Below are 13,806 nucleotides of genomic sequence, written 5' to 3'. Positions count from 1 at the left end.
TTTAGGTCTGAGGCCTCGACGACACCCAGAGCGTCAGCGGGCTGCGACCGCCCCAGCGTGTGCGTGAGGGGTGGTCCTCGGCAACGGAGAGTCGAGCTGAAGCCATTCCCCCGTCTCCCTGCTGGTCGCAGGATTAGCATGAGAGGGTGCTGTCAGGACGATGATAATCCAGAGTCAGAATTGATCACTTTCATCCCATATTATTCTAAGCTGTTTTGAGCAAAAAATAGTACATTTAATGTTTCTCCAAATTAAACAGAACAGCAAGAATAGCCGTCACAGCGACGAGCTGCCGACGGGGGTGCCGATCGGCTGGCAGGCGTCCCCGTGCGTGTCCCCGTCCCTCCACCTTCCGGAGTCAGCGTGGCTCTCTTGGCAGGGAGATGTTTTTTCTGGAAAATTAGTTTTATAAAAATATCGTTAAATGTCTGGTTTTTATCATAGCAGAGAACAGTGGCAAAGGCCTACGTGTGTGCACTTCCAGTTAGAAGAAAAAGAGAGTCGTGATCCGTTTTCTTTTTTCTTGCTCTAATGAGGCAGATCGGCTGGCCACTAGAGGTGGGCCAGAGACTCGGGCGTCCAGAGACGAGAGCGGTTGGGCAACACCGGTCAAGGCCGAGAGCCCAGGCAGCGTGGGGCGGGGGGTAGGGTGAGCTGAGGGCACCTGCTGGGGGCCAGGTGTCGCCCTCCGTCCGCTGCGACCCTGGGTTCCTAACCTCCCGCTGGGCTCAGAGGGCAGCTGTTGCCATGCAGCCCGCAGTTCCTGGGAGAACCGGCCTCGCCTGGTGGGGGACAAGGGACAAGGAGGAGAGAGAGGAGAAAGCAGGGAGGTGCACGGGCGGTCCCCACGGGGAGACGGAAACATGATGGGCGAGGGCTCCTGAGGCCGAGAGCGGGGTGACGGGCTGCCCCCCCCGCCCCCCCGCAGCGGGCTGGAGGAAGCTGCAGAGGGCTGGAAGTGGTGCGCTGAGGAAAGGGGCCGATGGAGAAGGCGGGGACTCTCGCGGACGCGCTTTGGCCAGCCCTGGCTTGGAGGGTGGCTCTGTGCACGGATATTGTAGCCACAGGGGAAGAAAAACTCGCTGGGATTTGGGGTCCTGAGCGGAGTATGTTCTGAGCGCCTCAGAATTCCTAGTGGCCGAGTCCACTCTGCTGCAGGGTCCTAAAAGGAGGGCAGGATGGGGGATGGTCGTGAAACAGGGCGGTGGGGACCCAGGCCCAGGGCACCTCCAGCAGTGACCCATCAGCCCGTGACGCCCAGGACCCGGCAAATCAGGGGGTTGGAAGGAAACATTCTTATATTTACCCGAAGAACTCAATGATACACTGTTGTCACTTTGTAAAACTTAAGATAAATGTCTCCTATGTCAACTAACTTTTCTAACATCGCTGAATAAAATGGTGGACGCCTGTTTTTGAAAATTCTGGTGAGGTTAGAAGATGATTCCCTGAGTACTTACATTCTTACCCTCGGATTCAGGTGAAGAGGTCCCGTCCAGCATGGCTGGACCAGAGAGTCAGGGCGAGACGGCACACTTTCTCACTTAGTTCCACACTTAAAACTCTCTGACATAAATAACACTAATCATCATCGTGAGGGGAGAACATGAAACAAAATATTTTTCAAAAGAAGATATGAATATTTTATATAATCAGATGCATTATTTAAAAGCGTTCTACAGAGAGCATTTAAGGCACTTGGAAATAAAATGTTGAGTGTCGACTGTTTTACCTCTTGCTCTTCTCTGACGGGAGATGCAGAGAGATATTTTTAAAAGCCAGTGAAAAGGACAAAACGTGTACAAACTGTTTCATCAGAACAGAGCGATGGTGAGAAAACCAAAAGGAGTGCCTTAACGGTCAACTCTCTGCCGGTGCGTCTTGAACCCCATGTACTTCGGAGTTTAAAAACTAAAGAGAAACTTGGATCACATTAGTAGATATCAACTTACGGTCATAAAGTCGGTCACAGGATGTTACTCGCAGCCGCGGGGACAGGGTCAGTGAGGTTGCAGTGACTTTGCATGGTGACGGGTGAGACCTGGGTCACCACGGGGATGACGTCCTGATGTGCGTGAGTATCGGATCACGACGATGTGCCCCTGAAATTAATAGGACGCGTGTGCCGTTGTGTGTCAAAGACAAACTAACCAGATTCAGGGCGCGTGGCTCTAACCACAAGCCACTCACCTGTGGGAAAAACCAGCGCTGTGTTTGTTCTGCATGAGCGAGAACAGCGCTCAGACGCGAAGGAACGGAACCGTCTTCCAGCAGCTGTTTGAACAATGACTTGCCTGAAAAAAAATCCAGAAATAAAAACTTGACGTATTTGTGCGGAATGCTACAACAGTTTCTGTAGGAAATGAGGCTGAGGGAAGCCTGTTCGTGGCTGGAGAAACAACGACGCGCACGGTCAGGCTGGCTCCTGTCTCGCTCCTGCACCTGCGTGAGAACAGAGCCCTCGCACAACTCCACCGCGTGACGCAGGTAGCCTGCAAGGCAGATTCTGAGACGGATACTGAAGGGCAGATGCACAGCGTACAGCCAGTCGATCTGGGAGGAGAAGACTTCTGGAGAGGCATCAGAACGCATTTGCACGGGATGAGGTTCGTGTATCAGCTGGACCACACACGCAGCCTGGGAGTGTACGCGGGTGTGCAGGGTTCCGTCCTAGGGCGGCGGCCGCGCTTCAGGCAAGTGGGGAGCGAACAGGGGATGAAGACGGCAAAGCGGAGGACGCCTTTGGAAAATCAGATCTCTTTCCTGGGGCGTTCACAAAAATAGGTACCGCTAAAAATGGTCTAGAGTACTACTATAAAACGTAAGTTAACATGTTTATGACTTTAAACAAGTCCTGTAGAACAAAACGTGGGCAGTGTGGACGTCAAAAGCACAAAGACAAATAAATGTATGTGCAATCATACGTTTTCATGAAAAAGCTCTGAACAACAGAGGTAACATTGAGATGCAGTAGCGAGTGGAGCGGACAAACTCTCAGGGAGTTCAGGCGTCATCGGGGAGATTTCGGATGGATGCAACATAGAAGGGAAGAAGCGCGGTGCGGAGGTGGCGAAGGGGAGTAAGAGAGGCTCCGGTATTCTGACGCCGAGGAGTGAGGGAGGGGCTTTGGGCTCCGGAGACTCTGCGCCCGACCGCTTGGAAGCGTGGGCGTGCGCCCTGGGGCTCCCTCCGGAAGGAGGGTGGGGTGGATGCGCAGAACCCCGAGCTCCAGCCCCAGCGCAGCTCTGGAGCGGTCGGGGGAGGGGGGCTGCCGGGAAGCTAGGCAGGGTGGGTGGGGGGGGTTACGGGAAGAGGTCTGCTCCGTGCTATAGGCAGTGTCTGTTGCGTTCGCGATGTGAAACGAAAACGGGGCTGCACAGGTAAAACAGCGGATGGTTGGAGACTGGCCCCGTCCGTTTTGGCTGCGGTCCAGCCGGCCTGACCCAAGACCAGCGGTTCTGTGTTTCCAGGCTTCTGCTCGGGGAGTGGACACGGCGTTTCCCCAGAGCTTCCCGCGGAGATGCGCGTTGGCAGAGCTCCTGCAGAGCCCGTGCGCGGGTGTCCAGGAGCGCTCAGCCTGCGGGCTGTGTCAGCGTTTCAGCAGGCCGTCTCGTTGTGCAGCTTTGTATGTTCTAATGTTTTATATTTCATTTTATTTTTTCACCTGTAACAGATTCATCAAAATATAATTCACCTACCATAAAAGTCACACTTTTTTTAAATCCTCATCTGAGGACATGCTTCTTGATTTTAGAAAGAGGGGAAGGGAGGGGGAGAGAGGACGAGAGAAACGTCGATTCGAGAGAGAAACACCCATCAGCTGCCGCTCCTACGGGCCCCGACCAGGGACGGTACCCGCAACCCACAGGCGTGCGCCCTGACAGGGAATCGAACCCACAGCCTTTCGGTTTATGGGACAGTGCTCCAAGCCACTGAGCCACACCAACCAGGGCAAAAGTTACACTTAAAGCTCACAAAGTTGTGAACCTCATCATCCGCACTATTTACAAAGGATTTCCTTCACCCCTTTTTGCCTCGCCTGTTTCCTTTCGGATAAACCGCACTTCCCACCCAACGCCTGCCTTTGCATGTCAATGCTCTCATGGAATCACTCTTGGGGAACCGAGAATTGCTGTGTGGAACGGCAAACGTGATAAATGGGGGAAATAGGTCACACAATCCAGAATGACTTTTCTGCTGTTTAATACTTTATGGTACTTGGTAAAGTTTCTTTTTTGTCAAATTCATTGGGGTGACATTGGTTAATAAGATCATGTAGGGTTCAAGTGCGTGATTCTGAGACACGTGACCTTCCTATCACACCGTGTTCCCACCACCCCAAGTCGGATCGTCTCAGTCACCGTGTATCCGCCTTCACCCTTCACCCTTCACCCTTGGTTGCCCCACCTGTAACCCCCCCCTCTGGGCACCACCACACTGTTGTCTGTGTCTGCGGGTTCCGATTCTATGGCCCACGTGCGAGTGAAATCGTGTGGTCCTTAGCTTTTACTTATTTCGCTCAGCGTGCCACACTCACGGTCTGTCCACGCCGTCACAAACGGTGGCTCTTCCTCCTCTCTCACGGCCGAGCAGTGGGTGTCCCGTTGTGCGCGTGCTCTGCGTCCTCCTCCTCCTCCTCCGGTCCCCTGTGGAAGGAAGGGCACCGTGGTTGTCTCCAGGCCTTGGCCGCCGTGAACCACGCTGCAGTGACCACCGGGTGCAGCTGTCCTTGTGAATACATGTTTCCAAATGTGTTGGGTGGACGCCCAGCAGAGGGGTTGCCGGGCCATGTGGTAGCCGCGTTCTCACTTTTCGAGGCGCCTCCAGGCCGCCATCCCTCCGCGGTGGCTGCACGGTTCACAGTCCCACTGGCCGGGGGTGAGGCCCCACCCCCACAGCCGCCCCCACACTCGTCAGTGTCGCCTCGTGGATGGGCAGCCGTTCTAGCAGGGGAGAGGCGGTGTCTCCTTGTAGCTTTGATCTGCATTTCCCTGGGAGGTGGTGAGGTCCGTCATCTTTTCACACATCTGGTGCCATTTGCACGTCCTCTTGGGAGAGGTGTCTGTGCAGGCTCTCTGCCCAGTTTCTTAGAGGTTTGTTTGGTGCTGAGTTGTGTGAGCTCCTTATGTATTTTGGATATTAATCCCTTGTCAAAGCTGTTGTTTGCAAGCATCATCTCCCACTTGGTCGGTTGCCTTTTTGTTTCCTTTGCTGCACAGGAGATTTTTAGTTCAGCATGGTCCCACTCATTTATTTTGGCCTTTACTTCCCTTGTCTTTGGGGTCAAATTCATAAAATCTTCCCTAAGACCAAGGCCTGTGAGTTTGGTGCCTCTGGCTTCTTCTCTGTGATTTATTGTTTCAGGTCTTATATTTAGGTCTTGGATCCATTTTGAATTAAGTTTTGTACATAGGGACAAACTATAGTTTAGTTTTATTCATTTGCATGTGGCTTTCCAATTTTCCCAGCACCATTTATTGAAGAGGCTTTCTTTTCTCTATTGTGTGTTTTTGGCTCCTTTGTCAAAAATTACTTGCCATATCCATATGGGTCTATTTCTGGGCTCTCGGTTCTGTTCCATTGGTCTTCACGTCTGTTTTTCTGCCAATGCCACGCTGTTCTGATCATTGTCACTCTGCAGCGTAAGTTGAGGTCAGGTAGTGTGGTATGCCCAGCTTCATTCATTTTTCTCAGGATTGCTTTGGCTGTTTGGGGTCTTCTGTGGTTCAATAAAACCCAGGTTTTTTGTTTTATTTCTTCAAAAAGTGACATTGTGATTTTGTTGGGGATTTCATTAAATTACTGTATTGCTTTGGGTAACATGACTGTTCAACTATGTTGATTCTTTCAGTCCATGAACACAGAATATCTTTCCATTCCATTGTAATTTTTTCAATCTCTTGTAATAATATTTTGTAGTTTTCAGTACATAGGTCCTTCACATCCTTTGTTAAGTTTTTTCCTAGGTATTTTGCTCTTTTTGTTGCAATTGCAAAAATTGTTGTTTCCTTTTTCATTTTTTCTGAAATTGTATTGTTAGTATATAGAAATACAATGGATTTTTGTACATTGATTTTATGTCCTGCAACTTTACTGTATTTGTTCATTGCTTCTAAAAGTTTTTTGGTGGAGTCTCTAGGGTTTTCTATATGTAGAATCATGTCATCTGCAAAAAGAGACACTTTTCCTGCTTCATTCCCAGTTTTGATTATTTTATTTCTTTCTCTTGCCTGATTGCTCTGGCCAGGGCTGCCAGAACTGTGTCAAGAGTGGTGAGCGTGGGCACCCTGTCTCGTCTCTGATTGTGGAGGAAAATTCTCCTGTCTTCACCGTGGAGCGTGACATTGGCTGAGGGTTTGTCACACGTGACCTTCCGTGTGTCGAGTGACTTTCGCATCTTGAGTGTCTTAATCATAAATGGATGTTGTATCTCATCAAATGTTCTTCCTGCATCTACTGATAAGAACATATGATTTCTATCCCTTGTTTAGTTCATGTGCTTTGTTACACTGATCGATTTGCATTATGTTGAACCATCTTCTTATCTTTTCTTCGCATTATAAATTAATATAGCAGCTTAAATGTTAAAAGGAAGAAACAGTAAATTCATGTAAACTGTAATTCATGATGTCAAATGAATGTATTTTAAGCAAGTCTGTATCCTGGCTTGGTAGATATTTTATTTTATTTTTTCATATCTATTTTATATAACATTCTTTGGTCAATGCAAAAAGGCCACCAGTAAATCAAATTTTCTAACAGAATTTTCCAACATCAAAAGGTGTTAATTTGTTTCCTTAGTGAAGATTACAAAATGTATTATTTCTATCATGGTGTTCTGTGTTTGGTACACTTTCTATAAAAGAGAACTAAAAATATTGAATATCATAACTCATATAGTGCTGTTAGACAATCATGTAAAATTTCACTAAAATAATATTTCATGAAAATCATATGTTTAATAAATTTTAGATTTTTTATCTAAAGTATTTAGATAAAAATATTTTATCTATAGTATTTTATCTATAGTATTCAGGGTTACTATATATGCATGTATATGGCTTAATTTTGTAAACTTATCTTTTGATGCTGTTTATCCTAGAACATTTATTCTGCAATTAACATGTATACATTTTCACTCAATTCTCACCGCTGATGAAGCTCTCTCTGAAATTCACAGAACATGTTTCCTTCACCAGAAACATCAAGGAGATTATTAAATGTAGAATCCAGACACAGTAAGCGTTCACCCAATTTTCCAACCTAAGTGGATCTTTTAAAACCCAGTCAAGACCAAATAGAGCTATTTGCCCTCTCAAAAGCTAATCTGAGCTAGCATTTTCAGCTCTGCTTAGCACAGAGATTTGATAGCCAAAGACACATTTTGCAGCCAGTTTCAAACTAGAAAGGCGTGACTGCTCTTGGTGAGGGCGATAAAAAGCTGCTCCTGCTTAGTATTCCTGCTAGATAAAGCCGAGGACCCCGGAGAGAGGCGCCGCACTCCACGGTGGGTGATCGAACGTGCCGATTGCAGTGAGTAGCGTGGTTTTGACGTATATTTTCTTTCTCGAGATAGTAGGGCCATATATTATAGATCCTCTCAATAAACTAAACTAATTAAGTCTACTTTTTTTAATTTTTAGAGATTATGCTATATCTTTAGGGAATCCCTGGGAGACTTTTTTATGTATAATCTAAGGAAATGGATTATTTTCAAAGACAGTATTATGAGTTAATAATATATGACTTCTACAAAAATATAGGTCAATAATTATGGACTTTATGACAACATCAGAATAAACACAACTGCAGGGCAACCCCTGTTTTCCAGCATGGAATGAATGCGCGTGACCGCGGTAGATTCTGAAGGAAGAAGGACTTTCCCGGTCCACTCAGCTTCCCCGATGCCCGGCTAGGTCCCACCACCGACGCTTTGTGAGCAAGGCCAGATCAGACGGTTTTAACATTCATGTCAGATTAGACGACCATTTCACAAGTTGAAATTTCCCAGTCAGTGAACATTTAAGGACTGTAATGGTTTATGCTTATACAAATGTACACAAATGTGCAATATACCACAAATCTTGTCAAATTCAAGTTTAGGTGATAAATTGATGTGTGATAGTCTTGGTAATCAGCAATACTGAGATTGCTCTGTAATATTCATCCACAAATAAATAATCGTTTATATGTTAACAACTAAAATAGCATTTACAAATAAGCCATTGATCTCCTATAAAATTAATTCATCCAAGAATAATTATTGGCTATTGTTTTTAAACATTGCAATAGTTATTGGGGTAACTTGACGACTTACAAATGGACACTCAGGAAATGTAACGTGGCCGGCCCTGGTTCTCATGGGGCTCGTATTTATGGGGAAGAGACGAACAGAGAATGAAGCAACTGTTTCATCACAATTACAAAAAGCGTCCATCATTAGAGTGGGGTGTAGGAAAGGGTTTGCACCGGTCACCTCGTCCATGAGGGGTGATGGGGCCGTCCCCTCTCAGGAGGGAGCACCGAGGTCGGAGTGCAGGGCGACCTGGGGAAGGGGGATGGACGGAGCCCCGTGCGGCTCGCTCCAGGGCCCGAGGTCACGGGCACCGCCGTCAGCCAGGCTGCCCCTGTCCCTGCGTGCCCGTGCAGTGGGTGCACCCCAGCAGCAGGGCCCTCGCAGGCGGTGCTCAGGGACCGCTTGCTCGAAGGGTGGGCTTGCAGGCACGTGTGCAGCTGCACACGGTGGAAGGACACGAGGTTCACGGACCTGAAGACTGGGTTCACCTGCACAGCCAGGCAGGCGGCGAGCGGCCCCTCTGCCCAGGTGCCCGCCCTCATCTCTCTGCGACCCTGTAGTCCCGAGGGAGCAGACAGTTAACAAACGACAAATGCAGGGTGTTAAACGGCGAGAGACATGTGTAACTTCACTGTATTAGTATTAACAGACACGGCAGAGCGCGGGAGGTCAGGAGCACCAGGAGAGGAGGTGTGGGCAGTTCGTGTGGAGGGTGGCCAGGCGCTCAGAGTGCGGTGGTCGAGGGAGGACGGAGACGAGGAGAAAACCGGTCTGCATCCAGCTGGGGAGAGGATGCTGGCGCAGGGAAGGCCCGTGCGAGCCAAGGCCGGCGTATCCCGCAGCTCGAGGGTGGGCAGAGAGGCCAGCGGGGCCGGCGGGGGCGAGAGGAGGGCGGGGGGGGGGGGGGGGGGAGGCAGGCGAGGGGCCAGAGAGTCAAAGGAAGGATGGAGTGTGGCGAGGACCTTGCCTTTAGGCTGAGTGGGAGGGCAGCCATTTAAGAATCTTAAGCAGAAGGTTAGAATCTCCTGGAACGTGCCAGAACCGCGTGTGTACCCGAGTGCAGGAGAGACCTCCACCAGCCAGGGCGGGCACGGGAAAGCCGGATGGTGGGCGGGCTGTCGCTGTGCGTGGGGACGCCCCGGGGACACGGCTGGCCAGCGGGGAGATGCAGTCTGGTCCTAGTCTAGTTCGATGCCGGAGTTCAGGGGACTTCCTCCTGGAACAGCCGTGTAACGCGACAGAAAGAAACATGAAAAGTTGAAAATAAGTCATCTGTCTTTGTGTGGCGACCGGCTAGAAGCAGGTGTTGGAAGCTGTGAAGGGGAAGGCTTGCCCGTGGGGCTTGTTTGGGCAAATTTCGGGAGATCGGCTCTGGACGGGCGAAGCTGGAGATGCCCGCAGACGCCTGACCTCAGCGGTTAGAACTGACGTCTGAGTCCAAGATGTCAATGACAAGAATGGGGGTTCTGACCAGAATTAGACGCTGCCGGAAGCTCTGAATCGGGCAGCACCCTGGAGATGGGGCGCCGGCTGGAGAGAGGCTCCACAGACTGCCCACCTGCGGGGACAGAAGGAGCCAGACGGAGCCGGGAAGAGGGTCGGAGATGCAATGGCCCCAAAGACATGAGGCAGCCAGGATGGTCGCCGGTTTTGGCCAGAGCCATGCGGAGGCCGTGACCCGAGGAACAGGCGGCTGAGGCGAGTTAGGGGCTGGAGGACCCGGGATGCTGCAGCGTCAGCCGTGACATGGTTGAAACCTGCAGACGCTGCAGCGTGGTGGCTGGGGGGGGGGGGGGAGTCACGAACAGCCAGGCGCCGCACTCGGGGGCGAGCAGACAGACTGAGCTCACGGCTGCTTGATTAGCCCGAGAATGAGCCGTGTGTGGGCGATGCAACTTGACGACGTGCGTGGGAACCCAGCGGGGACACGGGGTTGAGATTGACGAGGAGGAAGGAAGAGGCCTCCCAGCCCCCTGTCCCGGGGGTGGGGGCGGCAGAGACACCAGCCCCTCCGTGCAGCACGCGAGAGGGCTGCAGGTGAGGCCGTGTCTTCAGATGAGCTCCAGGCGTCTCCGAGGAGGGGGGTGGGAGGGACATTCAGAGGAGAGGTTGGTGAAGTAAACGAGCTTGCTGGTGAGGGGCTGCAGGTCCAACAGAGCAGAGGACACGCTGGGAGGACGCCTGGCCGTGTTTTCAGCAGACAGCACTGCGTGACCCAAAGCAGGTTCCGCTGCACGGGCCTGCACTTCATCTGGCCTGCGTGCGCTGCCCCGACGCGCCCCGCGCCCGGGACGCCTGTGCAGGAGGGCTCCCAGCTTATCCGTACCGGCGGCACTCCACACCCGGAACAGCCCAACGCCCCTCCCCCGCGGAGTTGGGGGGTGGTTCAGGGTGACATTCCGAGGCTGTGCAGGTTGTTGTTGCAAAGGGTGACGGCGAAGCTGGGGCTTTCTCCGGGTGAGCCACGCACACAGAGAAGGTGGAATGACAGCAGTTGCGGTGGATCCAGGGTCAAGAGAGGGCGTGGGAGCGAGGGTGTCCGGGCAGCCGAGGGGCCTAGGGACGCTGGGATTCGGTCCGCTGGGCCCCTGGTGACTGGAACGAAGCCTGGAGGAGGTAGGTCTCCACCCACGGGGATGAACGCGCCTCAGTCCGTGGAAGGGAGAAGAGGGTCGCACTTGGGCCCTAAGTGAACGCTTGGGGTGGTCCGGACCCCTGAAGGTGCAGGCGGCCCACCGAGGTCCGCGAAAGGAGCAGCTTCCGCCCAATGGATCTGGCGACCTGCCCCGCGTCATTAGGCAACTCACGGGTCAGGCAGCTTCCCGTCCTGCAAGCAGTGGGGTGCTCCGCGGGGCCTCAGGAACAGGGGGGCGGGGCTGCAGGAACAGGGGGGCGGGGCCGCAGGAACAGGGGGTGGGGCTCACAGGAGGCCCTGGCTCAGGTCTGGTGCGGGAGGACGGGGCTGGTTGGCTCACGCCCTCCCAGGAGAACCCTCACGCCCTCGGTGAGCTCCAGGGGGCGAGCGAGCGCGGACGCAGACCTGCCAGAGCCGAGTCCAGAGGTGACGGTCGCTCGGGCCAGGGTGGTAGGAACCGTGGAGACGGCGGCGCGTCGTAGAAGCACAGCAGCCCCTGTGGGCTGGGGGGGTCCGAGGGCAGAGGAAGGACCGCTCTGACGCTTTCGGCTTCGGCGACCACGCGGGAGAGGCTGGCGGAGGCTGGGACGAGGAAGGCTCTCCGGAGGGCGCGTGGAGCGAAAACTAGAGGCTGGAAGTTCCTTGGACGTTAGAAGTTGGAGTTGCTCGTCGGGCAGCCCAGTGGGGCATCCCATACCGAGCGGGATCTGCAGCCTGAAGTCCGTGGGAAAGTCTCGGCCTGAGACAGAGGTTGGGGAGTCGCAGCCCCAGAAGCTCCTGGAAGCCTCGTGTAAGCTCCGTGCAAGGGCTGAGCGTGGAAAACAGAGCCAGGGCAAGAGACGCTTTGTCGGTAGAAGTGGACATTTGTGAAGTGAAAATGGAAAGTAGTGTCTTTATTTGAAAATTATTCTGTGATAATTTATATGGAAAACTTCCATAAAATTGCACTACCCAAGGAGATAAAAGTACAGTGTCTCCACTGTAAAATAATTTATATTTGCCTTTCCCAAAGTGTGTTTTACATGTTGAATGAGGTCTGTGATTTCCGTCTAGGTGAACGTCACCTGCAAACAGGTTGCTCTGGAGATGTTTTCCATTCAGGCTCTGGGACCACACCCAGCACTTGTCCCTTACACACGGAGTGTTGTGGCTTTGGGATCCCCATCAGTGTCACAGGGGCTGCATCCTGTCACCCCTACTGTGGCATGAAGGCTACTCATGAATCACACACGTACTATATCTGGGTGCCACTGAATATGCATGTCGATCCAATTACCAACTAAAAGTCATGAACTAATTACCTTTGTTAACACTGCAGTGCCCCGTGTTTCACGGCAGCACCCAGGACAATGTTAGTTCGGCTCCTGCATTCCTTTTAAGCCACAGGGAGCTCTCTGCTGTTCGTTTAAGCCCCGGTGTGCGTGGTGCAATCCGTGCAGACGTGAACAGTGGGCTGTGTGGGTGAGGGGGCCTCTGTTTAATTAGCACATTTCTGGTGAAGTCATCCGAGAGGCCACAAGCCCGTGCGGGGCTGAGAACTTCGTTTTTCTGGTTCTCACAAACACATCGAAGATATTTTAAAGCACTTGTATTCCAGAGTGATCTCTAGCACACAGCACCTTTCCAAAGAGGTGCTGTAAGAAACAACCTGTCCACGGCATGCTCTGCCCATGTGCTGAGGCGGAGTTGAGGGTGTTGGGTGTTAGTGAGCCACCCGTGAACCCTAGACAGGCTCCGTTTACATGAGACACTCTCACTAATACCTGCAAGACCAAACACGTCATACCAGCAACATATAAAATACAAAAATATCATAGTATGAGTACATGATACGCATCCACTTAAAATATATCTACTTCACCAGAAATATGGTATTTCATTAAAAAAAGCACATGTTTTTCTGGAAGTTGTATATGTTTTTGTACAATTGTTCCCAATGTGTCTGTAAGATCTATTTTTTTGGAATTCAGTATTCTTATCATCATGAACTGGAGGTGAATAAGGGCAGTAGCTGAGCGTGTGAACGGACAGCCGGCCCACTGCGGAGGCCTGCTTCCGTGCGGGCTGTTCCGCCCGCGCCGGGACCGCGTCCGCTGTGAGTGGAGTCTGCAGATGTGGCGCCCAGCTGTGCACGCCCCCCTCCGCCCCGTCCGTCAGAACGGGCTCCGGCTGCCACGCCGGGACACCCGGGACCGGGCGGCAGGAAGAACAAACACTTACGTTCTCGCAGCCCCGGAGGCTGCAGGTCTGAGACCGCGGTGCAGGCCATGGCAGTGCGGGGGATGGGCGGTGGGGGGGGGCCTCGCGTCCCGGCTCACAGGTGGCCGCCTGCCGCTGGACGCACCTGCAGGCCCAGGGAGCAGAGCTGGGGTCTGCCCCTCCCTTGTCAGGACTCCGGGCCTGCGGGGCGGGGGCCCCGCCCTCACGACCCCCCTCACCTTTACTGACCTCCATAACAGCCCTGTCTCCAAGCCCACCTGCCGTGGGGGGCTTCAGCTTGGGAATATGAAGTTGCAAGAGGGGAGATGCAATTCCGGCTGCAACGGTGCCTATGAAAAGTCTTTTTCTAACTTAGAGCCCTGGCTGGCGTAGCTCAGTGGATTGAGCGCGGGCTGCGAACCAAAGTGTCGCAGGTTCCATTCCCAGCCAGGGCACATGCGTGGGTTGTGGGGCCATGACCCCCAGCAACCGCACATTGATGTTTCTTTCTCCCTCCCTTCCCTCTCTAAAGGTGGATAAATAAAATCTTTTTAAAAAATCTTTTCCTGTGGGAGCATGAAAGTACCAGAGACCTTGCTCAGTGTGAGACTCAGGATTCTCGGGCCGCCGTTTCTTCTGTAGCAGAAGGTCGCGGCCACCAGTCCTGACTGCCGCG

This window comes from Phyllostomus discolor, chromosome 8 (assembly GCF_004126475.2).
Source record: "Phyllostomus discolor isolate MPI-MPIP mPhyDis1 chromosome 8, mPhyDis1.pri.v3, whole genome shotgun sequence".
Taxonomy (NCBI): domain Eukaryota; kingdom Metazoa; phylum Chordata; class Mammalia; order Chiroptera; family Phyllostomidae; genus Phyllostomus; species Phyllostomus discolor.
Note: the sequence above shows the minus strand (reverse complement) of the source record.